The sequence below is a fragment of the Parambassis ranga genome, chromosome 3, assembly GCF_900634625.1.
Source record: "Parambassis ranga chromosome 3, fParRan2.1, whole genome shotgun sequence".
Classification (NCBI taxonomy): domain Eukaryota; kingdom Metazoa; phylum Chordata; class Actinopteri; family Ambassidae; genus Parambassis; species Parambassis ranga.
The window spans coordinates 9,380,552-9,406,340 of NC_041024.1; the positions used below are offsets into that span (position 1 = coordinate 9,380,552).

General features: G+C 41.4%; 1 pseudogene; it reads left to right on the forward strand.

Moving 5' to 3' along the window:
- LOC114433608 (glypican-5-like) overlaps window positions 1-25,789 on the forward strand; it is a 103,986-nt pseudogene that overhangs the window by 16,771 nt on the left and 61,426 nt on the right.

The window sequence follows — 25,789 nt, forward strand, 5'->3', positions numbered from 1 at the left end:
TTGTTGTGTGATAATGGAGCTGCTCCTCGTCATCACAAATTACCACGCTTGTGTGAAAATTTGTCATGCCCGGAAAAAAGCGAAAATGAGATTATTTAGAACTCTTATCAAAACCTTGACAGTCCTGCATTCAGTGGATTTCGGTGAATAAGTGCTTGAAGGTTGTAAATGTGTAACGCTGCTTCCTGCAGCGATTACAGGCAGGTTTATTTTAACGTTCTATATCCAGCAGCTTAAAAGTCTGTTCAAATTTTTAGGACACTCGGTCAGACTGAACCAGCTTTCAGTTTACAGCCTGAGAGGAAGGCAGGTCATGTATTAAAATAGACCTAATTTATTACCGGGAAAATCTAAAGCGAGTTTGCACATGTTTTTTTGGGGGGATTGGTGATTTTATACAGAAGCAAATCAAAAGGTAAACATTCTTGAAGACAAGCTGGAAAGGAAACTCTGACATAATCGGGTATATACACATGTGGCAAGACTTTCTTTTGTAGGTGTGTAATTTCAGATTTATTTCTCATTATGCAGCCATAACTTTCCTCTTTTTTTTTCCTTCCTTCATCCATGTTTCTTTGCACTTAGAAAAAGAGTCATTGTTTGCCAGTTTTACATTTTTCAGTCTTTGATCTTCTCAGTTTTTTCACTCACCACAAACATTGTCATCCTCTTTCATCCTGTGACAACAAAGAGTGCGCCTGCTCTCTTTTGACCCTCTAATATGCCACAATGAAGACATAGCTTTGTGTTGACTGTACTGACTGTGCCACCCTGGAAGTCGTTTGACTTTCATTGTGTCTTTTGCTCTGGGATGTGCTGAACCCACAGCGTCACTGACTCATCCTCTCTAGATGGAGAATGGCCTTTTCTGCAGCCTATCAGATGTCACCGGGCTCCTCTGTTGTGGTCACAGCCATTCACAGAGGATGAATCACATTAATAAAAGCCATCTTTTGCGTCGCTCTGCAGCTCTGCTGAGGTCAGCTGGTGGTATTTGAGTGCTCTAAACCTGGAGCTTCAAATAAAGTATTGATGTGTTCTGTTCAGGCATTGCAGTGCACATTCAGGGATGCATCTCAGTGGAGGTTTTATTTACTGTATCAATAATGCCTCTGCTTATTCTGAGTGAGCAGCAGCTTCTGGTCTTTTGTCTGATTTTAAAAAGGAGCTTCATCTACCAAAGGCTCATCTTATTTCTCATCCTGAGAATGATCCTTTTCCTTAGTGCCATGCCTATGAATTCAGAGGCACACTGATAGAAGCACAGGCTCATTGATGCGGTGCCTGTCTGCACAAATGCCAGCTGATCTCTTTGTTGACACTGTAGCACCACTTTTTGTAGTGCAGTGTAAGGCATAACCACATTTAACAGCATTCTACTTTGTAAGTGATAGAAGGGTGTTCTCATTGTCAAGACAGAGACCTTGATATCAAATAGCTGATTGTTTGCGTGTTTGAATGAGTATATTGTCTAGGTTAAGGTGACACCCAGAACAATCAGAGTGAATGAAAGGGAAGAGACATTTTAGCAATAACAGGTGATTTGTGGGATGCAGCTGTGTGTGTGTGTGTGTGTGTGTGTGTTTCTTAAAGTTAAAATATCCTTAGTGTGACTATGCCAGATGTTTATATTGGCTGTACTCTTCTAATATGTACATGAAAAATGTCTCCCTCTGGTGACGAAAGCAGCTCTCAGCAGCATTTTTCCACCACATCCACCACTAGGTTTGAGCCTTTTAACAACCATGGTAATAAATAAATATCTCACATCTGAATCTGATGTCTTAATTTTTTATGTTAAAATATCTCATTGCTTCCCAAACCATTAAGGAGAACACACAGAAGATGGTAAGGGGGAGTGAAACAAAACTGCTTTCTCTCCAGTTTAGTGCCAACAGCTAGAGGCCTTGACCTCGAGTGTAACTCATCACTTGGTTAGCTCCCCCTGTCACAGTTAACCAGATCACCCTACATTAAAGAAAATGAGAAATGCAGCAATTACAGGAAGAAAGGAAGAAAATGGGATCAAATTTAAAAGCCTTTTAGACATGGAGAACAGCTCTGCTATGGAGGAATTTAACTGAAGGGCCTTCATGATTGGAATAATAGCCACTACATAGGGAGATGGCCAGGAATCTAACATGAATTGTTCATATGTTAGAATTTACCATTCCATCAGGAGAGGGAAAAATTCACCTGTTTGATGGGTGGCATGCATTAAATGGGCTTTTGTGGTGTCTCTAAATGAAGCACAGGAGGCATTTCTCCCATTCTTCAGCTTTAATCAGAAATTGAATCCATTTATAATGCTGCAGAAGTTAAATTGGAGACCAACATTCATGCTAATTGATTTGCTCTCCAGCATTTTCTTGTTTTTCAACAATAAAATTCTTGATATGCACTCCAGATCTATTTTTTCCGCTTTTTTCTTGCTAAAATTCTGTACTCTACCTGTCTTGTGTTTATGCTATTCCATTGCTCTTTGTGCCGTGTGTCAGTCCAGGGATCAGCAAGGCATATGCAGAGCTGTTTATTGAATTAGGCAGAACATACTGATTGTCTTCCATCACTAGAGATACAAACATGGCTCCTCTCCTCTTGTCAGCTGCATCATTGACACTCATAATTCACACAAACATACACATTGTGGAAATCATTACCTCTGAATTAAACAGAAAGCAAAAACACAACTCATTTCACAACATTCATTTTAAGAGCTGTTAAATGACAACAATGACTGACACCTTTGCACACAGAAAAAGAAACAAGGTTTATATGAAAGATTTTGCCTGTTTGAACATGTATCATTACTGTCTCAAACAATAATATGAAAGACATTCCTTCTTTTCTTCTCCTCTGCTACATCACTCCCTTTTTTTCCCCTCTCTTTGTATCATTTCTGCCCCTGGCTTACCCAGAAGGCTGGCTGCAGGTCAAGGCCTCCACTGCTTCATGCTCTCTGTTGTGGGGAAAAAGGAAAAAAAATGCCATTAGCACGGCTCGGATAACATCTGTGTGGTACAGCAGACAGAATTTCTTATTAGTTTATTATTTATGCCGTTTTAAGTTTTGCTTGTAACCGGGAAACTTGATGTCACGATTTATGTCCAGGAAGCACAAGAGGAAAGCGGGGAGATAAAACGGAGACAAATGTGTTTGCTGTGCAGGTATTTGTTATGTAGTTTGACAGGTGGGATTCATTAACTTCATAATCTAATGTGGTGAGCCGCCCCCCTGAAGCATGCACTGTAATCCCTGTGGGACCCTTCATAAGTCTGTCTGCTCAGCTTCATACACCTGGGGGCTGTAATAATCTCAAACTGTACTTCATGAGCACACATTTCTTTCTCTTTCTGTTTGTCTGCTTGTCTTCTCTGTTACACACACACTCACTACACTTGCACAGCTGCCACTCTTGTCTGTGCTGTTCTTTACACATTCCTCTCTGTCTTTCATGTTGCTTTCTGACCAGACTGCTTGTTGTGTAGGAGGTGCAGCTTTCTTTCTTTTTTTTCCCCCTTCGCACATAAACACACATCTTTCGAGCCTCAGATCTCGTTAGACCTATCGCATCCGTGCAAGATCACACAAGATCCCAGATCAGATTCCGTTCCTGGCACCTCAGTGTTAAATGCTGCCGCTTGAGACGAGCTGCCCGTAGGCTTGCCTCTCTGTTCCACCCCCTTGCTGTCACACTCACTGGGGGGGCTTTCGGTCAATCTTTCCACATCGCTGCGTATTATACAGCGTTGGACCGTCTAAGCCCTCATCACATTGGTTACCCCCTCTCTCAGACTCTCAGCCCCCTAGGCAGCTCCAGGCCTGCACCATGCCTCACAACCCATGACAAGCACATGATGTGAGAATGGCTGTGGATCAGGTATTAGCTCTGACAAAAACTGAAAACAGGGAGACAAAGGGATAAGGGCCAGTTTGCTGCACACATTTTTATGGCGCTTAATGAGCCAGACATATTAAATGTGTAATATTATAATGTTATGTCACTACATTTGGTTTGTGTCCTGAGGTGTATCCTTCTTCCGCTCTTCGGCAGGAATGAGGTCGAGGTGGGTGGAGTTTTTTGGCCCAGATGCTTCCCCAAAGGGCAGCTGGCAGTCCCTGTACAAACTGTCCGTTGAAAAGCAATAGCTAGAAACAAATACAGAGCACACCTGGACCCAAACCTGGGAGGAGTGTTTGTTTTGTGCACAAATGGAGACACTGGAACACTTATTTGTTCAGTGTCCTCGCCTGACTGCACTCAGTCTTTTAAAGGGTGGTTTCAGGGTTTTGAGGAGCTTTTTACCTTTTGTTTGTTTATTTATGGTCCCAAATACAGAGCAGAGAAGAAGAGGGTACATGTGCTGTCAGCCTCTGCTATGTTGGCCATTTGGCTGACTGCTGTTGCTGTTTTTTGTTGTTATTTTGCGGTGATGTCTGTCTTCATTTAATGGTTTAATAAATGGATTTCTAAAACCAGATCCTCTCCTCCCCTTCCACCCCCTCCGTTACTTTGTTTCATTTACGAAAACACTTCATATACTGTATCTCTGTTCATATTTTATAACAGTAGTTCCCACTCCACTGTGCTGTAACTGCTTTTTTTCCTCTTTTTCTTTGTCAGCTTGACTTTTGATTAGAGAACAAATTGCTTCCCTGCTCACATTCTCTCGTCTCTCAGAAAAGACGCAGGGAGCTCCAGCTCCTGCTGGGAACCCTGGAGAGTCCTCTTCTTTTTTTTTTTTTTTTTTTTTTTTCCCTCCTTGTACTTAGCTCTGGCAGTAATTTGTATGTAGCCCTGTCCCTCTTGTGTGCATGTCTTTTCTGCCTGTATTACTGCCTGAATCTGTTTTTCTGATATGTTCCACTGAAATGATTGTAGACCCTCTCTAATTTTTTTTCTTGTCTTGTTGTCCCTTCCACAGAGACCTTTGAGGTTCTGATGAGGCAGGCGGAGAATCACACAAATGTGGTCCTTCAGGAGTCGTACCCCAAAATGGCTGACCGGGCTATTGGCAGTGTGCGGGAACTTTTCACAGACATTAGCCTCTTTCTGCTGGGGTCTGAGCTCAACGTAGATGAGTTAGTGCAGCGGTTCTTTGACTCTCTCTTTCCACTGGTCTATGATCACCTCATCAACCCGGGGCTCGGCGCTATATCGCAAGGCTACGCTGAGTGTGTGAGGTCACTGAGCCGTGATGTCAGGCCGTTTGGTGTGGCGCCCAGCCTCCTGGCTGATCAGATTGCTCGCTCTGGGGTCTCTGGGAAACTTCTACTTCAGGCCCTTCACCTCGGCATTGAGGTCATCAATACCACAGACCACTTACAGCTGAGCCGCGAGTGCAGACGGGCTTTGCTCAAGATGAACTACTGTCCTCATTGTCAGGTATAAATGAATGTGTCTGAGGAGATTGTATTGATCTGAATTAATAATACTTTTTTTTACTGGCAGCACTGATCCTACTGTGATTTCTTCCACTGTAATTTGTTCCACAGGGTTTAACCCAGTCTAAGCCCTGCATGGGCTACTGCCTCAACGTGATACGGGGCTGTTTGGCAAGCATGGCAGAGATTGACATCCACTGGAGGGAGTTTGTTCGCTCGTTGGAAGGCTTGTCAGCCAGGATGCATGGACCTCAGGATTTGGAACAAGTGCTCACGGGGGTTCACACGCTGCTTCATGAGGCTGTCGGACATGCTCAGAAAAATGGACCCCGCCTCTCAGCACAGGTTTACATCATGAGGATCTGTTTAATGACATTTATACCAGTGTCAGAACCGTAGATAAAACATTTTAGACAGTCCTGGAGAGAATTTATTCTTCTATTACATGCCTTATGTCAGAGAGATGTGGTGCACAGACTGAAAATAAATGGCTTGAAATTGCACATATCGCGCGCACACACACACACAAGGTTAGACCAGAAATGGCCTAAAACTCCACAGAAAGGCATGAAACTTCCAGAAAGAGGAGGAACAGGCCATATCAAGAGCTTCTCTTCGTGCTTCCACTTCTCTTATATAGTTTATCAACTTTATCACATCCATAAAAATACTAGCCTACTATAAAGTCCTTAACATTTGTTCATTAAATGACCCAGGATATTTGTTCCTGAAACACACTGGCTTTGCTGCTCTAATGAAGTCACCACGGCTCCATCTAGTGGTTGACTAGAGTTGCTGCTGTTTGACAGGCAGCACATGTAGTAAACTCAGCAATTGGAGATGATCGGCTTGACTGCACTAATGGCCTTAGTATAAACATCTGTCACTCAGCCGTCTAAAATAAGACCTATTGGTCATGCACCAGTAACAAAATTTGCAATTTTTTTTTTAAAATGCATGTTCCTCCATCATTGTTTAGACCATAATTTGTGTCTGTCTTGGTTAATAGGTGCACAAACTGTGTGGCCAACCAAACAGGAAGCCTGCACAGTCAGTCAGCATCCAGCGCGCAGCAGCACAGAATCCATCCCTCTTAAAGCTCCTACTAGAGGGTCAGCGGACTCACTCGCCATTAAGCGAAGGTAAAAAAAAAAATCCAGATCAGTGCATCAGTTAAAATCTACAAAATACTTAATTAAAAGCAGTTTATTGACTGCTCTGTACCTGCATGTGGCTGCTGCTTTTTTCAGGGATTTCCTCAACAGTCTGCGTCTGTACCGCACATACTATGGTGGCCTGGCAGATCAGCTGTGTGTGAGTGATCTGGCATCTGGTGACGGGCTGTCCTGCTGGAATGGAACACAGACTGTGAAAAGGTTTGTTTAAATTACAGCTACTACAGATTTAATATAACCTAGGTTCAGTGTCTCAAGACCGTAAAGTGCCACCACAACTCTGTAAAATAGCTTCTTTACAAAGCCTCTCAAAGCACCTGTAGAATTCATTAGAGGGGAACAACTTGCGGTGTTCTGTAAGATGTTCTGTTTTGTTCAAAGCATTTATATTTGTCTCCACTCTGCAATCTGCTTATGCAGCCATTTTGTAAGATTTTATTTTTAATGTTTGCACAATACAGATACACTCAATGCTGCATCTGAATGAAACTACTGACCACGTACACTATACACTGGTGTAACTGGTGTTAATGAGTCTTTGAATATTTCACCATAGCTGAGGCTGACATTTGCACAATTAGTCCAACAATTATGGAGCTTACTTATCTAGCTAGTATGATATTAAGCATGTCTTGACTCCTGTTGCAATAATAAGAAGCTGGAAGTAGAAGTCTTAGGCTTAATTATGTGAATTTACCCCTTAATATAATAGAAAGAAGTGAGTTATATGAAAGTCTACTCTTGTCAATCACTGGCACTAGGTGGTAAACATGTTTATGTGGATGGATGTTAGAATTATTGTGGCACAAATCTGAATTTTATTTCCCATTTAAACTAAGGTAGCAGTAACAGTAAGGAAACTAGTTTGCGTTGAGGTCAGGAAGTTTTTTCAGCTGCAGAAAAAACAGTTAATATATGCTGTTGGTACACTGTTTGACCCTGGTCAAACACACACAAACATACAGACCCTTCACACACATACTGCACTCACAAACAAATTGACACCAATCCAGAATTCATCCATTAGCTGTTAGCACCCACAGACATAGATCTTGGATATGAATGGTTGTGAACCGGAGCCGACAAACTGGCCTCTTTCATAGTATCAGTCAGCGGCCTTGTCTCCATTAGATCACGGCTCTCGATCTCAACCCATGCTGTCATCACTCAAGGACCCCTTCATATATCCTCAGTCTGCGGTTGTTCTTCTTAACTGTCAGCTGCTGTCAGCACCGTGGAAACGGCAGGTGGGCCTGTTTAAACCACGGTCAGGTTGAAGTTGCCAGTTCAGTTTAGACGGTCTATTGTAAAGGATGACAGCCGTGTTGATTGTTTCACAGACGGTGCTGCGTGAAGGTGAGAAGGAAGGAGCGGGGAGACGGGCAGGAAGGTTCTTTCACAGCCTTCTTAGCAACCAGAGACGCTCACAGACTCTTAACAATATGTGGTTGGGGCTTCTCATCAAAAATGGCATTGCTATGGAGACAAGACATCAAGGTTAAGTTTCAGTATGACACTGACAATTTACTCTTTTCATCTTTGGCTGTTTTCTTCCAATAACACTTCAAGTGTCCGTTACAAAAGGAGGCAGCCATCTCTGAGAAGAGAGTGATTTTATTTTATTTTTTTTCTTGGTTGCTAGAGGAAGAAGCAGGCCAGCAGGCTCCAGGCTGTCTATCACATTTGGCAGCAGCCTCTGGGATATGTTTATGGTCTGTGGGCGTCTCTCAGCTGTTTAACCCTCTTTTCTTTTTTCCACATTCTGGCAAACACTTATTGATATAGACTCCATATAGAACCCCAGGTTCACTTGCAGCTCTGATTTATTTTGATTTGGCCATAACAGGAAAAAAAAGTAGACGGAAGCAGAGGAATTGAGAGACATTAAGAATAAGGGGAGACAAGGCTCTGAGGAGACCTATTGAGTTGTGTCCCTGCAGCTTAGCAGACTTACTGCAGATCTGCAATCCTGTGCTGCTTTCTATTAGCCTAGAACCATAGATGAGTGGCTGGGAGTCAACACTAGCTGAGACAAAAGCAATAAATAACCTCCTGCCTGCAGGTCATAACCCGACATCCACTGAGAGAGGGGAGAATAAAACTCACTGCCGGATGGTGGCTGATTTACAGAAGCTTATGGAGGCCTCAGAGACCTTAAACGATTGGTTCGGTCGCTGTGTGTGTGTGTGTGTGTGTTTGTGAAGCTGTACATTAGAATGTGTGTGGATGCTCTGTGTGCGTGTGTGCATGCAGAGATTGTTTTATGATCTTAAGGAGTTGTGAGTTGTACCAGAGCTTTGTCTTTTTTAATAAAAACACATGACAGAGGGGGCTGAGATTTAAGAGAGATTTAATGCACGTCCTCATCAGGGTCCCTGGTAAACAAAAAGATAAAGAACAATCAGATAAGATCATAGAGGAAGAACACAAGTGCTTTCATCTCAATGTCTCTGTGAATGTAGATGATGGGTCTCGCTTCAGGGGAGGGCTGGTAAACACAATCTTTCTATATCTCCTGGTCTGTCTATTCTCCTCTTATACTGAAAAAAAAAGGATTGGAGAAGAAAATTTGCACCTAGTATGATGGACTATCAACCATTTTGTGGTAGCTAACTTGACCCACATTGAATCTCTGCAGGGAAGAAAAGCAACGTACAGACCAGTGATGTGCAATCATGCAAAGATATGGAGGATGATACCAAATTACACAACCAGGATAGAACAGAAAGACTTTATTCATCCCAAGCTGGGAAATTTAACTATTACAGCAGCAATATACAGGCACTCGGCACACTAAACTTATACCTCTAATGGTAAAAGTAAACATTATAGATATTATTTACAGAAAATAGAAATATAAAAAACTGAATAACTGTTATCAGAATATTCAGTCTCCTGTAGTTATAGCGTAGTGGTTATGATTTTACTTGAGGATTAAGTGAGCATTAAAAATAAAATATAGATGATAATCACCCTTTTTGTCCTGATGGAGCAACACAATCCTGTCTGGTGTTTCTTTAAATGTCTTCATTTCATGTGTCCATCGTTTGACAGCCTGAGCATAGAAATCACCAAGCTCCAGTGTTTGTTTGTCAAGAGCTTCAGCCATCACTGTGTTTCCTCTGTTTCATCGTGTGGTTATCTGTCTGTCAACATAAACTGAAGACCTTTTTAGATTGAATGGACAGCTGACATTTTCCAGTTGTGTTTGACAGCAGATTTGACACTTTGTACACTGACTCACTGGCTCATCTTGTGGCATAAAGCAGAATTACACAGAGGCACAGGCTAGCACTAGCTGCATGCTAACATAAAGGCATCTCTTCAGTACATAGATGCCTTTAATTGGCTATAATCACATTTCATTTAAACATCAGGTTTTGTGAATATGAAGACCTGCAAATAAGATTTATTAATAAGAGTCACATCACTGTTGTCATAGCTGGTATTTCTATACATGCTGCTTCATTTTAAGCTAATGAGGTTTTATTAATGAGTATTTATACAGTACAGTCAAGTTTAGTCTGGAGGTGTTGTTGATTCTTTTCTAACTCCACTGGCTCAGAGAGAAAATATAAAGCTCCTTAGATTCTGTCGGCCATTATCTGCTTGTTGCCACCTTTTCTTTCTGGCAGGTAGTGAACTGTAAAATTTTAAAGCTTTTTAGGCCCAAAAAAGCCCCGAGCTGAAAACCAGTTAGATACGCAGATATACAGACTATACATAGCTGCTTTAAATATATTGTATTCACATGTTTTCACATTTTCAAAGTATTGTCCTTGAAAAAAAGTTATTAAAGGTACCTGAAACCTGCAGAATATCGGCCATTGTATCAAAAAACTGATGATCTGTGTACGTGCCCGGAGTATTTCTGTTCAAGTTGGAGAGGTTGTTGTGCCCTTATGTACTGCAAGACAGATAAGAGAGTTCTTAAGATTTATGTCACTGGACAGCAAGGGAGGGGTAAAAAATAAAAGTGTAAAACATCCCTCAAACAAGTTGGAGACAGTGTCCTCATCTGGGCAAAGGTTAACACATTCCCACATGCTTCTCCATCTGTCATGGATACACACACACATAGAAGGATGGCAGGTTGCCATGAGCTAATCGCTCTTTAAAAGCACACACACATACACACACACAGCAGTAGTGGTGACAGTTGAGTCTTGGGAAAAGAATGACACCAGCCTACTGCAGCTACATGTTTTTCCCCTGTTGCAGAACCTGACTGACAAAGACAAAATTACATCAGTCATGGGAAGAGATTACAGGATTCATCCTGCCACACATTTACTTGCTAATTTAGTTTGACACCAGATTTTAAAACTTGTATGTTAGCTCATGTGAGGTAGAAAATCGACTTTAGGATGTGTTTATGTATTATGAAAGGTCTTTCTTCCCTGCCTACTTCTATCCTTCCTTCCTACCAGTGGGTGAAAACAACCAGGAGTTATAGCAGTGCTAAAAAGCTACAGCCTCAACAAGTATGAGAGTGTGATGTTTTATTCATGATTACCTCCTCCGGTGTAGGCTCGCTTTAATTCCTCCCCACCTGCAGTCTGTCTCACGGCTGCCAGCACACACAGGTGTTTGCCGGTCTGTTTATATTTCAAAGTGCCTTTTTCTAATTGAGTACAACAGTTTTTTTTTGTATCTTTACGGTAATAAGGCAACTGACCTTGCATGCTGTTGGAATTTCACACGTAGTGATGACTACTGCGGGATGAATGCCATGTTATGTATCAAAAAGATGCTGGAAGACAGGGGTACAGATTTCAGTGTGACCTTTCATTTAATAGGCCACCCTTCATGCTGGAGCGGCTGTCTGAGCACTGACCTTTGACCTTTTCCTGTGTCTTTGCCGCCCGGTTAATCCTGAAGAGGTTAATCACATGGTAATAAGAGCCCTGGAGTCGTAGGACTGGCCTCTTCACAGTGTGCGGTCGGTTAGCAGAGGAACAGATTGATTGTGTAAAGTGCAGGACTGCGCGGCTCTCTTCATTCTTATTCTGCTCAGCTCGCTCCTCTTCCTCATGTGACGGTTCCGTCACATTTCATCATTTGGCTCATTTTCTCTCCCATCTACCCCCCCACTAGATGTGAAACTCAGGTGATTTGCCCTGGCTTAACTGAAATGACAGCATTTAAGCTCTGCTAATAGGAATCCACTGAAGAAGCATCAAGGGCTTAGGTTATCCCAGCCCGCTCACAGAACTTACTGTTGTGGCGTCGCTGCCAAATTCACACGGTAGTCCCATCAAAAAACACCACGTGTGAAATAATAAAATATAGGATCACTTTCCAGCCTATATTTAACTAGTATATAGGGCTGTCGCACTGTTTGATTTTTCACTCTAAATCCTCTCTAAACATTTGTGAAGTTCAGTAGTGTCCCGATCAATTGTTTTTTTTCATTTAATAATTGCACTTTTTTGCATCCTGGTAACTCACTGCTGTAACCTAGATCTACTTTGACAAAGCGATAATATAAATAACAAGACATAATATTACACAATATTGCTGTATGTGTAGTTTTAACATGGTCTCAGATCTTTTAAATATAGCTGTTTACATCAGTAAATTATTGGGACTGTGATCATCTGCAGTTCCTCATCAACATGTTGCATCACTGTGTATATTTCTTTAGGCCTTTTTTTTATTTATTTAAGTACAGAAGTCTAGTCTCTAAACCCACCTAAGCTTAGCATGTACACAAAGCCTGACCCCTCTTTGACACTTTGAAGCTTGATGCATTTACAGCCTTGTGAGAAGAGCTGTGATTTTACTCCTTCACTGACTTCAGTATGTAAAGTAACACCTTCAGCCTGCGTCTATTTATTTAGTTTTGAGGTCACAGCACAAGAAATATTCATAAGATTGCACTCGATATTAATGTTACATAACTGCAGCCGCTCTGTGGTGTTTTGTTAAAAATAACCCGAGTTGAGAATACTGGTCTCGTGTCTGGCTCAGATTACATGTACATGCATTAAGGAGCTGTCCAGATGTACAGCTTGAAATAAACATCATATCGCAGCTGGTTATCTTTGTTCAGTGCACATACGATGCCCGCCCTTCATCCATTACTAAAGCTGCTGGCGAAGCTGTGGTGTCACATGCAGTAAAATGACTGTGGTCATTACAATCATAAATCCAAACGGATGGGGCTTCAGGCGCTGCTGTAGCTCTCTTTGAACAGTAGGTGGAGCTCTGCACTTTGAATTAACACACACATACACACAGGCGTAACAGAATCATGCCAGATTGCTGATCACTCCACTGCTCCTCTGCATCGGTTTTGATGATGTATGCCATGGAGTGGTGTTTTCTCTCCGTGTCGTCCCTGACAGTGACAGACAGAAAACAAAATTTAAATGATAAACAGACACGCTGCAGAACATAAAGTCTCACCGCCTCCCCCGTCGTTCGTTTGCCGTGTCGAACTGACCTAATTTTGAACGGAAAGGAATAACCTTTTAAAGATGCGCTGTCAAATATATTATGCATAGCTGTCCTCTTAGTCACTCTGTGAGAAAGTAAGGGAGTTGTTTCCCTCCAACCCATGAAAAAAAACAAGTTGAAAGAAATGTGGTATTGAATCCCCAGTTCCTCAAAGGCTCCAACAGTTGGTGAAGTTGTATTCTATATTGCTGAAAGATCTGTCTGTCTGCCTACCTGTTCACTAATTTAGAGTCTTGTCTTTAGATTACTTTAGATTATTCTGCTTTCAACCAGAGATGGGTGGGCTGATGGGACATTTTGGATTGAGGGAGAGGGGTGTAAGACGAGAGGCAGAGGAAGAGGAGAGGGGACGTTCTTGAAAAGCTCCTCTGTTATGCGACAGCTGGCTACTGCAGATAACCACAAAACCACTGGAGCACTTGAGGTCTGGGTGCTGCATGGCTAGAGTTCCACTCCAACATGACCTTATATCCTGCCTGGGTTTATACGCAGGGGCTTGGGCAGAGTACCACATCCTGACGATTATCCCAAGTGACAGAATCAAGAACTCTGTCTGGCTGACTAAATTGAGTTCATAAGTCCCTCTTGTATCCGTGTATGAGTGTGTGCGTGCGTGTGTGCATGCAGACATGTCTCCCGTCTGCTTTAGCCTTCATATTATGCATGATTGCTCTGAACAGATAAATTTTCAATCTATCTTTCTGGAAAAGGGAGATTTCATTCATATGTGCTCAGATATTATCCCTGATGCTGCTGTACAGTAACTGCCAGTCAGACTACTGTGTAGAATACACACTAAATTCAGAGTTGGCTGGTTGCAGGTGGTGCATGTATATGTGTGTGACAGTCTAGTCCCATTCATTTTTCAGTGAGTCCACTCCCTTTTGCTTCTCGTGCACCGATCCCCCCCCCCTCCTCTTCCTCTTCCTCCTCCTCCTCCACAAGTTGGACGCCTGCCTTCAGCATCTGGAGCAGATTGTGACCCTGCAGAGTGCCAGGTAGCAGGACATTAACAGCCAAGGCCTTATTGTCCACTGATGAGCTGTCAGAGCACACACCCTCACCCTCGAATGTGATGTCAGCCTGCCTCCGTCGGCCGTATAGAGCACTTCACACACACACTCACTCATGTCGGTCCCTGTGGAGCGTTCTTCCTCTTTAGTTGTGATATAAATCAGAGGCCACTAAAAAACCGGGAACAAAGAATCAGAAAATGTGAAGTTAATGCTCATAAAGCGGGAGCAGTGGTATCGCAGTGAGGAAACCTTCTGGTTGAGAGATGGTTAAAGAATTGGAGATGCTGACAAGAAAAAAATCCTGCCCGTGATTTAATCACAAGGACACAGCCAATATTGTTTTGATAACAAAAGCAGTTTCTTACAGTTCTAAGCAGGAATGGCTCAGCAGCACAGGCCAGTAACAACACACTATGGAGCAATTTCAGTAATGGAGGTCCACGATAAACTCCTGATAGTTGATTTTCTTGTTTGTTTTGTAAGGAGTTACTGAGACAGTCCTGTTGTGGGATGAAAATTTTGCTGCAGTCGCTGTGAGCGTGTCTGCAAATGAATTAGACTTGTCTTATCAAGGGCGCCTCAATCCCTATCGACTACATGTGGACCATGTCCATGTTGAGTTCTGCTTCAGAAGAGACTTAATTACTCTCTCACAGGATTGTGGCTGGAAACAGAGACACTCATATCGTTGTATCATTGTCTTGGTTTATCTCATGGCTGCAGGCTTTTGACAGTGCGCGCTGTACCTTCTGTTCCTTTGTGATTTCCCTCTCATTTGTTAACTAACATGCTTCCCATTTACCGGCACAAAGTGAAAATGTAGTAGTCATTAAGTATTCATTACCTGTGCAATTTGTTTCTTCTTTATGCACTTTTAGCCCGGAGAATATTCTGAATGTGTAGCTCTCGTTTTGAATATTGACATTTTTAGAAGGAAGCCTTTATGTCGTTCAATATTTTTATTATTTATTACTTAACAATGAAAAGTTACACCCCATAAATCTTCCTTCTATCTTTCATAAATTCTTCAAACAGTCCACTTGCAATATGATTTTCTTTAAAAAAAAAAAAAAAAAAAAAAAAAAAAAAAAGTCATTGGAGGTCTTTTCTGCCTTTATCAGGGAGTTTGTTCCCACCGAAGAGTCAGCACCTCTTTATAAGTGGAACCCTCCCTTTTAGCTCCTGACCTAAGCTGAAAGCTAGGTGTGAATATGCTCTCATTAATCTCACCTCCTGCAGTAAAAGGTCTGAGTCTGGAGGCTCCCTGAAAATTAATCTAAATAGCTCTTTCATTTCTCTGACGTAAACACAAATGTCTTCTTCGACAATGTGGCACACTGTGGGATGCCCTGAGACCAGACTTTGCTCTCTTATCATTGTCCCTGTAATGTTGTCCTGCAGTTTCTATGGAAACCAAGCTGGCCTTATTAAAAAAAAAAGAAAAAAAAGTTTCACCTTCTCTGAGTCTGCCCTTTACCTGACAGCCAAGATAAACGAGCAGGGTCCTGGGAGGAAGGCAACACAAACATGCATCTCTGCTCAGTGGCCCGTGCTCATTGGCTCTCTGCTGGAGCCCTTATTTACCTTAATGCTGGGAGGGAGGCGAGGATGGGGGAGGCTTGAGGTGGAGTAGCCGGCGGAGGAGGTGAGATGGAGAAAGGCACATGGGGTGGGGGGATATTGCGAATACACACAATACCTCCCATCAACAACCTTGAACCATACTGCAATAAAAAAAGAGAAGAAGAAAAGGAAGCAAACAACTCTTTTTCTAGCCCCCATAATGCACATGGGCCAGATGATGTCATGTGTCACCTTCAGCTAATGAAGGTGATGATGACATGCATGAGTGCCGCATACGTTCACCATCTGCTCCGTTCCACCACAGTGGAACTGCTCCCCACAATGCTGCAGAGAGGAGTCGAGGCACGTCTGTAGCGCAGTGCGAGTGTCCCCCAACGTGTGTGAAAGACCGCCGCCTGCATCCAGATGACTCGCTGCGAGTTTAATCATACCTCACACCCCAAAGATGCTGAGTGATGAGTCTCCAGGGCCACCTTTATATATTTATATAGATATCACCTGAAACACCTGAACAATCAGGTTGAGTTGGCAAATAAATAAAAAAAAAAACTTTTTAAACAGCCTCACCTGTTACCAGCCAAACACATGCTAATGTTGATTTATGAAATGATGCAATAATTAGCCCGGCTGGTTGTATTTATGTGTTGCAATAGATTTTGTTTAATTAAAGCAGCAGGCCAGAAGTCAGTGTGGAGACATTGAAAATATGAAGGTTAAAAATACGGAGCAAAGACAAACGGGACGCTAATGAAATAAATCTTCTTACACACAAAATGAGTACATGCTTTCCAGCATTTATGTATTTTAATTCACGTCCACTGGGGAATTAGGTTGTTGCAGTTCTAACATTTCAATAATTATGCAGTGAGATATTTAAAAATCTGTTTCATGTAGACCACAGTTTGAACCAGAGTGAAGCTGGATAAAAACAAGGCTCTGTCTGCTGGTTGTTTTTATTTATTGATTTACCAATAGATTATAACCACGTAAAGTGTCTTTTACTAGTAAAATATTCACCAATACACCCCATAACCTAACACTTAAACACAACATATTTAGTTCACAATCATTAAAAACATAAAAGTTTTTTGGTTTCAAATAAGAATCCGTTTAGAATGGTCTGGGTAATAGTTGTCACCATGGTAACCGAGAGAAGCTTGGCCTCAAAATCATATTAAACACACAATTAAGGTAATTGAACCCAAACCACAATCTGTCAACGCAGTGGTCCAACACAGGACACCAACTGCAGTCTCTTGGTAAAAGTCTTCATCCATCCACATCACATTCAATCAATTTGTTCTGTTGTCTTATGTGAGGACACATTGGATGAACCGGTGATATTAAACATCTTTCTGGATGTATTATTTTTTTTTTATTAATACAGCTGTAAAAAAAACTGAGTACAGCTCAGTGTGGGGAGTGTCCTGGACTTTACCATGTTGGCTGTAATGGACTCTGCCTAACTCCTAATTAATGGGATTATGGTTAAAATGTTGGAGTGTGAGTGGGGCTCAGCTGGGCCAGGCTCAAGTGGGCGTTGTAGGGAACTGCAGTTGTTGGCACTGGGCTTCCTTTTTTGCCACTTAGAGAAGATTAATTAATTATATCCAAGAGTTTCAAATCAAGACAACTGGCATAGTTTTCTAAAGACGGTTTACACTCCCCCAAGTGGCTTTATCAGTTCTGCTGAAGAAGCCACTCATGGTGAAACATCTTAAAAGTATGCCATGAATCCAGCTGCTTTGTTTTTAAAATTATGGATGTAACATGAAGGAATACAAGTCCTCACAGATATTAATTAGTAATGAAAGCTTCATTATATGATTGAAAAATGAAGAAATAGAAGAAAAAGTAGTTTTCAAATCCACACATTGTCTTTTTAATAATTGTTGTATTTTTCAGTGTGTATATAAACATCAGTGCATGTTTCCATTGTTCAATAACGTATCTGAAATAACAAATGTTTTATAACCTCCTGTGGGTGACATTTATTCTTTTTTTTGTCTTTCTTTTGATTATAGTGGGAAGGCAAAGCCACTTTGTTGTGGCTGCAGGTTATGAAAACTTTGACTGACAGGTGCTTGGCTCCAGCTGTTGAGTGGAGTGTAAAAAGGCGAGTGTTGGTGACTGTAGATGATCTTTAGATAACATCAGTCGGCCTTTGAGAGCAGCAGAAATCTGTCTCCATGGGGCTACTCTCCTGCTCTTGTCATGTCTTGACACTTTTTTCTTGCCCCCTCTCTCTCTCTCTCTCTTTTCTATCTGCTTCTCTCTTTCTCTCCTTATGTCTGGCGAGAGGAGTTTCTGCGAGTTGGCAGCCTGTATCTGATCCTGAGGTAATTTACTGGTAGCGATAAGGAAGTGGTGTGCGCAGTCTTTCGTTATAGTCCTTTCTGACAGGGCAATCTGAAACCCGTAGAGGCTAAATTGGAGGAAAATTTTTGACTTCGGATAAGGGGGAAACATGAAAGGTTATTATTATACAAATTTAACAAACTGAGATTGAGTGCGTAAACAATCACCGCTGACTGCAGGTTTAATTTTTACTGACATGCTTGTTCATTCGGATTCGGGCTTAGAAATAACAGCGGAGTAATGGCTTCAGCGGAAAGTGAAGGGTAGAGAGGTCTATTTTCTTGTTTGTTAATGAGTTGGCGGAGACTTTGGCCGTGACATCAAATGGATGCTTATTTGTACAATTTCAGTTGTCTACTTAATCCTGACTTATAATTTAGTTTTTGACTTTATAGCCCGTTTTGTGAGAAAGACAAAGAGACTTTGACTTGTTTGCCTTTGCCCATACAATTTCTCCTTGTGGCTTGTATGTGCATATTATATGCGGTCGTGCGCAACGCATGTCGGGTCCAGTTTTGCCCAGCGGAGCTCTTTTTTCTCTCTCAGGCAGGCAGACAGGCAAGGCAGGCCAGGGTCATTGCCTCAGGGGTATCTTAGAGAAATGCTTCTCTGCTGTGGGCGAGCAGAAATATGAAAGAGACCCTAAATCAAGACACAGAGCCCCATGAATCATGTCAGCGGCTGAGCTGAAGAAGAGGAATGGTACCATCTGTAGCAGCATATGAATGGCTAACTGACTCACAGTGCTGTTGACACAAGCTGAAGAAGTGTGAAGAGGTTGTGAAGATTAGCGCTGGCGCTTGCTGCACTGCCTGGACCTGCTTCAGTCAAAAATGAGCAAACCCAAATACGCTGCATGCCCCATTCGTCACTCTTGACGTTTTACAGAATTGCACAGGAGAACGTTTTTGTGTGTGTTATAAAATAAGATGAATTCTCATTACAACACAGCTATAACACCTGAACTCGTGGCTGTGGTGAATTGTTAGCTGGCTTCTTGCAGAGGTTTTTCCCTCCTCTCTTCTAACAACTTTATAAATGTTATAAATGCATTAGATGTTCCACAGAGAGCTTTAGAGAGTCCTTTGACACTGTGGCTTCTATTCCGATGGATCATGTTTTTGACTTAATTGTTAAGGTTTTGTTTGATCATGAGGGAAATAGTTTTGACTTCTCAGATGTGGTAATTTTTCATATCTCAGAGTAAACTGAATATATTTGAATATAAACTGGTGATCAGACAAAATGTGTAATTTTAATATCTCTTCTGGGAAGTTGAATCTATCAACAAAGCAAATAAAGAGCAGAGAATATTAAAAACGATATTTGCGGTTGCATCCATTTTGCATTGGTGGATGGATTTTCTTGCATTCATACTAGGTCTTGTGGGTCCTCCTCTTGGAGCTGTTATAAATTATTGGTCTAATGGTGTAGATGTTTCCAGCACAGTTGCCTCTTTCACACATTGTCCTGCAGTTTGTGTACAGGTCCAACACAAAGCGGACCACTGCATTGTTGAAATCATTGTCACTGTCCAAATGGTGGTCACTCAGCCTTTTCTTCATCGTGGGGATGAGATGGCAGTCTGAGGCTGTGAAATCAGGTGAATAGTGTTGGTGCTGGGCGACTTCACATCAACATTCCTGGATAACACCTGTCACCGCTGTGGAGTTATTGAATGGAGCGTTGCCCATCCTCCCAAATCTTTTTGATTTTCTCCTATAGCTGTCTCAAGAGATCAGTGTAGTCGCCCCCTTTGAAAGTGAGACTTTTTTTTCTCTAGCTGGTCCACAAGCAGTGCTCTTTTTGTATCCCAGCAAACAGAAGCCATTACCATTAGAGGACTGCCACTGTTTTAAATGTTCAGGCGTGATGATTGCCTATTTTCTGAAGAGAAACATATCTGTTATAATTTCAAATTTTCTGGACACAGTTGAGACTTTTTTGTTGGAAGGTTGAATTGACAGCAAAAAGAACAATTTGCCTGTCAATCCTGACGAGTCGATGAGGCAGGTTGACGTAAACAACATCATAAAATAAAGTGATTAATCATGGCACTCGGTTCCAAAATGTCTTTGTAGTACACAGTTTTCTGACATCTATCAGCAGTTGTATAGAGGTCACAAGTATGTGATCTTTTGTTTTTAGGGGATTATTTAATCTTAATCCTAATCAAACACTGTAACAAAAAAACATTATGCTTAGGGTCAGGTTTATAAATAGAGAATTTAATTGTCATTCTGAAGCAAATTATTTTTGTGAAATAACATCGAAGGTGTTGTTTTGATATTGAAATTGCACTGACACTACAACGTCGTAAAGCAGCCTTGTGGCAGTGATAAATTAGTCCGTTTGAGGAAGGACTGAATCATAATGGCTGCACCCAGCTGTGAGGGCATGTTGTAAAAAGCACAGATGATAATCACAGAACTTCATGACCGACCCCAGGGCGTGTTATTTCAAAATTTCACCAAATGAATTAACCCATCTAACCACTGGCATGCAGTCCACATGGAGGGCACGAAGTGATATTTATCACCGTGTAGATGAGTCCAGGATCATAAACAGGAGCTCTGCTTAAGTGCTTGTTGTAACGTTGCTGGAAAAAAAAAGTCGTGGTGGAGGATAATGCACAATATCTCTCAGATAAATTATGATGATCTTCCCTTAGTGTGCACAGTAGGCCTATTTGCACAAGGCTGACAGAAGGAAAATGAATTGCTTTCCCACACTAAAATCTATAGTAAACAAGGAAAGCACATGATAGTTTGTGCTAATAAGGATCAGCCCAATTTATGCTCTTCAAATGAATAAACATGCAACTTAATCTTACTTTGTAAAACTGTGTGCATGCATCATCCAAAAACCACTCGGGCTGTTTGTCGAATGTTTTGTTGAATATGCTAATTTTGAATTAGTTACAAAAGCCCGTGCATCTAGTTTTTTTTTTGGAATAAATGTTTCTGTAAACAATGAATGCGCTGCAGCTGTGAGCGCAGCATCCACACACTGGTTTGTTGAACATTTTCTTAATTACAAATGGAAGTTTGAAACTGTAGGCCCCACCTGAGGGGGGGTGGAAACGTATTGAGTGATTTAGCGCCAAGTGGAGAGGGATTGTGAGATAGACATAATTGTGATGGCTCTTTGAGGAGTGCAACAGTAGTCTTAGGAGCAGGGTCGAAGGTTGCAGTTATATCGTTCTCTTAAGACTGGCTGTACTAGCAGGAGTTTGGGGGGAGATGCTGTGAGGTAACATAAACACCAGATAAGCCTATTAGAGGATGGAGAGAGAAACCCTGGGTGATCAGTCAACTATAAAATTGACTGTCTCCCAAGAAAGATTTGTGGTGTGATATGTACAGAAAATGTTAAACAATCCTCCTGTATGTTATCTCTGTCGGTCTCAGCTCTGTTTTCTGGGCGCTCAGATAAACACCAAATCTTTCCAGTTTATTAGCGACATCGAGCTAAAGCTAATGCAGTCTGATATAATAAATCCTGTCTCCTGAAGATTATAAATCAGTACTGCAGTAACTGCTGCCACCGTTACTCCTCTTTTGTGGCCATGAGGTCCATGAGGAATGGAGATGGATCTCGTTTGAATCTTAAAAAGTAATCTATCGCAACACAGGCTGTGTAGGTTTTTATTATAGGGCAGTGCTAGGAGGACGGCAGTAAAAAATGACTGATGTGGAAATATGCACCGTGTTTTAAAACAACGCCAACAAGCGACACTTAAAATGGGGATTTTGTAGCGATTTAAATGTTTTCTTATACATGGAAAATTATAAACTACACCTTCAGAATTAAAATCAGTGTTTCCAGATTAGGTGCCAATGATCAGAGAATATGTAAAAAGTGGTAGGTGGAACTGGTTTTATTTACCTTTAATATCCAGGTTCCTGTATGTTCTGTTGTCATCAAGCCAAAGTCTGAAGAGCCTCCTTAGGCCTCCCTGTCGAGGGGGATTTAAAGAAATCTCTGAATTATTGGAACTAAATCTGTAAGGAAAATCCTCTCCACGGGGTGAAGACTTCAAACAACTTCACAACATCATCACAATACTATTCACAATACTACTGATTTCACCTGCATTAGAGGCGAGCTATGAAAACACCTTTGCTATGCAAAAAGAACTTTAAAGCACAACTGTAGTTTTCCACTGATTTCAGTCCTTTTGTCTGTGGTATGTTTGTTTGGTCAGGTTAGTTTTGAGGACGACCTGTGAAGGATGTCCTGAAAGTGTCATAGTTTGGCTTCACTTTTGCTGCCACAGCTTGCAGCCATTGATGTAACGGTATGCTTGAGAATAATGAGAGACCATCTGTCCAACAGTTGAACTGGAGTAGAATCCTTTAACAGAATAATGATCCTAAGCACAACAATGAATCCACTTGGCATGACTCAGACAGAAGAAGTGGTGGGTTATGGAGAATAGCTTGCCAAAACATTAGAGATTTGAATCCCATTGACAATGGGAAGTTCATATAAGAAAACATTTAAGGAACTTCTTGCACTCTGAGTCAGTGCAGGAGATGCAGGGGTGCAGCAGTGTGATTTCATTATATTGCTTTGTGCAAGAATTAGCCTTCAATTAACCTTTATTATTTAAAGAAACCCTCAACACAACTGACTGTTGGTCTGCAGCCATCAGTCACTTTGGAGGATTTTGATGGCTGTTTATGAGCTGTTTCTATTCTATTCTATACTATTAGCAGCATTTTTTGTTTTCCCCCTTTTTGCCCGATCAACCGCTGTGAGAAGAAGAATGAGACTGAGAGCAAATATCCACAAAGAGCTTCACAGCGGTGATTAGACTGTTGGTATTTTGGTCCCTTTTGCCAAAGTGTTGTTTACTGCTGTGGATCTAAAGTGTGTTTTCTCAGAGGTGTAGTGACAGTGCGGTGGATCCACCAGCCTGTAGCCGGAGAGACGGGCAGATGTGGCTTGTTCCTGCCAGCTGAGGTAAAATAATCAGAGATGTGAGGACAAAAGCGCAGACACACAGTTCAGTCTGAAGTGGAACCTTGAATTATATTACAGCATGCTGAGCAATGAGCTGAAACACTTAGGGGTAGGGCTGCTGCTGGTTCGGTAGATAATGTGCAGCCTTTCTCATGTTGCCACTCTGTTTCCACATTCTAATATCATAAATTGATAGAAAAATATTAGTTATAGCTAGTTACTACTACATTTAACTAACAAAATTTGCAATTTCTATGGTAGAAAGTGCTGCTTTTTGTGAATAATATGAAATCATATGATGAGTTCCTTCATGAGATACTGTTTTTTATTTTGCCTGTGTCCTGTCCAGTTCTTCTGTGGCTTTAGATGTTGCTGGTTTTATGCTTGATACAATGGATGATCTTTCTAGAACGTTATGAAATGATTATAAAATTTTGTTTTATATGTAAATTATTATGGCTTATCATACTTTCTCTCTCTCTTGTAGTGATGCATCGAGTCCCTTCAGTATGTTCTAGCTGTGTGTGTTACTGAATGTTACTGGGAGAAGTCTGCTGAGGCTTTCCTGAATGTTTTTTAGCTGAGTTCATTGTTAGCTCACCAAGCAAACATTGCTTACAAGTGGCTCACCTGCCAATTATAGGCAGAGATCTGATCCAGTTACATTTATGCCCTTCATCATTGATTGTATGTAAGCAAGGGCATCCAGTGCAGTGTTGATTTGGTTGGAAATCTTTATGAATAAAATGGAGTTTATGTGAATTTTCTCCACTTCAGAACTAGTTTGTCTGATTATTCTGATGTTTTTTTTAGACCTTAGAACGACACTGAAGTGCTTGAGTATTTTGATTGTACTAAACAGGCTGTTGCTTAGGTGCTGAGGTGGATTGTCCACTAAGTAAGGTTAGTTCAATCAATGTACCTCCCACATGTTGATGGGTCCTTGGACATGATTGTGAAGCTCTGTAAAATGCCTAAAGTACCACCGAGGTAGAAAAGCACTATAAACTATTGGAGTGTTACTGTTTAACAAGAAAAGCACATGAATAGGATCATGGTGGAAATATGCTTTTGTCAGATTTGACACTTAGTTGTCAATATTCTTGTAGGTGACCATTAAAAAAAACCCATCTATCTGTGTTAGATTTTAGTCACTCTGCCAGCATGACATTGGAAAAGTACAGATCTTTCAGAGCTCACACGGATGTATTTCAAATTGCTGCTGAAAGGATGTGCCCCCTTTCAGCTCACACCCTTGAAGGACTCGTCATTTCCAGACAGTAAGAGCTGCAGCACTGCCGAGCATAGCATTGAAACATTCCATGTTAATATCCTGCTTAAATATCCCAGCACATGAGTGCTGCAGCTTGCTTCTTCAAGCCTTATTACAATATTTTTGTGCTCCTTTGGCTCCACTACTCTGGCTGGTGGGTGCCTTGTTATGAAATGGTGCTGCTGTGAGAGGAAGTCCAATCATTGTTCAAGTGTTTACTTAGACTTACTAGACCTGACATCCTCGCTGCCTCCACTATTTGATAGCCTGGGAATAAGGCTGTTGCTCCAGGCTTGTTGATTTGTTTGTGCATGTTTACAGAGCTCTTTATAAATTCGTAATCATCTGCTCGTTTTTTTTTTTCTACCCTGTTGCATTTCTATGGAGCAGGTGTTGAAATCTGGACAAGCTCGGTCAGAGGATGAAGATGGCAAAGACGACTAAGCCTCTTAAGTTTTGTGCCAGAGAAAAAAATTCTTTTCATCAGAGTGATGATTTTAATAATCTGCCCTGGATTGAGACCAAGAAATCGGTACATTAAATTCTGCAGAATATTTATTTGTGCTCATCACTAGAATTAAACTTTCAGCCCGCTGGACATGATACAGTATTCGCACACTGTTGGGATAATACAGCAGGCCGTTATTTTGGATGTAAGCATGTTGATCACTGATATAATAAAAGCTCTGATGAGACCTTTATTGTGCACCATGCTCTATGACATCTGTTTAATCCTGAACATTATTGCCCCTTATGGGGCATTAACATCTTTAAAAATCTCCCTCTTTTGGTGACCATCTGCTTTTATGAGCCCATTGTACCTCCTATATTGTCAAGTTTTCCATTTGTCCTTATTGCCTTCCATAAAATTCAAATATTTAAGAGGTGTTATAAAGGGTCCACGGCTGTTTGAGGACTTCTAATATCTATTTGGCATTAACGGTTTGCAGGATGCGATGGCTCATATTATTCACATAGAGCCACTTAGCTGCACAGGGAAATTATGTGTACAATATAACCTGCACTTCACAAGTAATGTGTGAATGGATTTGTGTGAATGCGAGCTTTGTGTCATTTTATATGCCACTATAGTATGTGTAACATGTTGGAAGAAGGCTTTTCACATACACTTCTGGTGGCTATTTCGGTGAAAACAAAACCTGCTGCAGTCAGTGTTCACTCAGCAATATTAAGTAGCGTAGCTACTAAGAGAATCAGTGGATGAATAAATGCATGTATTGACTCGACCCCTGTAGTTGTTGCAAACTGTTCTTGCTGCCTGCACCGTGCTCCTCTTGTGCAGGGATCTTGGGACTTTGTGCCATTTAAAGAGCATGTGTCATAGTTTCCCCAAGTGACGTGTGCTGTAAAATCATGAATGTATAAACAAACACGAGTGAAGGAAGTGCTCCTCCCTAAGTGTCATTGTTGAAGCATTTAGCTTCATATCTCGCAAATAAATGAAGGAATCTCAGCAATCATTTGCTGATCTGCTCTCAAAAGCATGATATTCTCATGTGGTCAGAAACGCTGCACTCAGGGAGTGTGTGTGTGATGTCACAAAGCAA